This window comes from Staurois parvus, unplaced genomic scaffold (genome assembly GCF_062004578.1).
Source record: "Staurois parvus isolate SC_StPar_1 unplaced genomic scaffold, SC_StPar_1.0 ptg000311l, whole genome shotgun sequence".
Taxonomy (NCBI): domain Eukaryota; kingdom Metazoa; phylum Chordata; class Amphibia; order Anura; family Ranidae; genus Staurois; species Staurois parvus.
Genome location: NW_028318107.1, coordinates 1,256,662 through 1,259,224, shown reverse-complemented (window position 1 = coordinate 1,259,224; position 2,563 = coordinate 1,256,662).

The following is a 2,563-nucleotide window of genomic DNA, read 5'->3' as shown; positions in this document are numbered from 1 at the left end:
GAGGGGCACTACTAAGTATTGCGAAGGACAGGTATTGCTAATAGACAAGGAAGAAAAACGGGTGCACTTACTCATTTTCTGAGGGCAGGATCGCACCATATGACCAGCTTCACCGCAGTAAAGGCAGAGGTTCTGGGCTCGGAATGGACCCCAGGTATTTCCGCGACCCTGGCCGGACCTCTCAAGCCTGCGTTCCCGCAGTCTTCGGTCAATCTTAATTGTCAGGGCAATAAGGTCTTCTAAAGATTCGGGAACCTCCACCCGGGCCAGCTCATCTTTCAAGGGATCGGAGAGCCCCATACGGAACTGGTGCAATAGAGCGAACTCATTCCAGCGTGTGTCCCCCATCCACCGCCTGAAATCAGAGGCGTATTCCTCTGCCGCCCGCCGGCCCTGTCGGAGCGCATATAAGGTCGCTTCGGCAGAGGCTGCCCGCTGTGGGTCATCATACAAGATGGCCATTGCTTCAAAGAAACTATTGACCGATCCCAGGTGAGGATCATTGTTTCCCCTTAGCCGGTGGGCCCAATCCTGGGGTTCACCCTGTAGTAGTGAAATAATGAATCCTACCTTCACGTTTTCGGTCAGGAAGGTACGGGGTTGTAGCTCAAAGAACAAGAGACAGGAGTCGCGGAATGACCGGAAGCGTGTGCGGTCCCCGTGAAAACGCTCCGGTAGGGGTACTCGGGGTTCTACCATAGGGAGCGGGGCGGAAGCCCCTGAGACTGGCTCCTGAGCTACCAGGGCCGGGGGTGCAGAAACCGGGGCCTGTGGGGCAGGGTCAGAAACAGAGCCAGTCTGGATGCGATTCTCCAGCTGCATGCATCTGTCCTGCAGGACCGTTATGGCCTGCGTTAAATTAGCTAGGTGCCTGCAAATTTCCTCTAGCGGGGAGGGCCCTCCTCTAGGCTCAGTCATGGCCTTTTGGTACTGTAAGGGACCGCCCGGCGGTACCACTAGCACTCCACTGATCGGATGTTCCCAGCGCACGGAGTCTAAGCCCCAGAGTACTTGTTCACCAGGGCCCCTGATGGTGGGGATGGACTTGGAGTACCCCAGGACCAGGTCGTGACTACTGAGGACACCCGTCAGTGGTAGGGGTATTCGCCAGGGGCTCCCACGGGAGAGAGCCAGGTATGAGGAGGTCTGGAGACCCGTAGAGAGGGACGGATGGATGGATGGATGGCTGAGCAGGAGCAGGGTCATACAAGCCGGGTCGGTAACTATGGGGACGGTGCGGTACAGAGCAGCGGGCAAAGAATAGTCGGGTCACACGCCAGGTCAGCAACAGCAGGTCAGATCCAATAGGGGGCATTCAGGAGAGAGGTCAGGCAAGCAAGGGTCAAAACAGGAGAAAACAGCAAGGTCAGGGCACAATCCGGGTCAGCAACTTACTTCAAACAGGTTTCACAGGTTCACAGGATACAGAAGACCAAAAGGCACTGAATGACAGCTCAGGGCCGTTTAAATATCCCGCCCTGCGCTGTCATTGGTGCCAGGCGCGCGCCCGCGGTCACTACTGCGCATGCGCGAACCTGATTGCCGCGGTCGGCCAAGTCCCGGCGTTCGCGTACAGGGAGGTGTACTGCGCCTGCGCCGAGCCCAGCGGCGCGACGATCTCCGACACCATCAGTCGGGCCCAAGAGGACTACAAGAAGGCATTCAACAGGAAACGAAGAGGAGATCTGGTGTTGCGGCCCGGGGAGAAGGTTTGGTTGGCTACATCCAATTTAAAGATGCTTTGCCCTTCAAAGAAATTGGGACCTAAATTTATAGGCCCCTTTTGCGTTAAGCGGATGGTCAACGAGGTGGCTTACGAACTTGTCCTCCCTGACACACTCAAGATCCACCCGGTCTTCCATGTGTCCCTGCTGAAACCAGTGATCCCAGATACCTTCCCAGAACGAGAATCCAGACCTCCGGAGACCATAAAGGTTGAAGGAGAAAAAGAATTTGAGGTAGAAACAATACTGAAGTGCCGAAGGAGGGGGGGCCAGACCCAATTCCTAATCAAATGGAAGGGCTATGGCCCTGAGGACAATTCTTGGGAACCAGCCCATAATGTCCATGCACCCAGACTTGTCCGGAGGTTTTTTCGTGATCACCCGTGGTGGAGAGATTGGGTGGGCATCCGGAGGTTGCCCGTAGGGGGGGGCAATGTCAGGGACCTCCGCGATCCCCGCAGCAATGGTACCGACGCAGGCACAGTGCGCCGCCCTGTGCAGGGACGCGGGCACTAGGTCCGGGCCGGCCGCAGCGTTCGAGTTCGCGCATGCGCAGTAGAAGCCACGGCCGCCCGCTGGGCACCAATGGCATTGTATCATTGTATTATTATATCTTTGTATCATTATATCATTGTCTTTGTATTATTATATCTGTCAGGGACCTCCGCGATCCCCGCAGCGATGGTCCCGGCACAGGCGCAGTGCGCCGCCCTGTGCAGGGACGCGGGCACTAGGTCCGGGCCGGCCGCAGCTTCTACTGCGCATGCGCGAACTCGAACGCCGCGGCTGGCCCGGACCTAGTGCCCGCCCGCTGGGCACCAATGGCAGCGCAGGGCGCG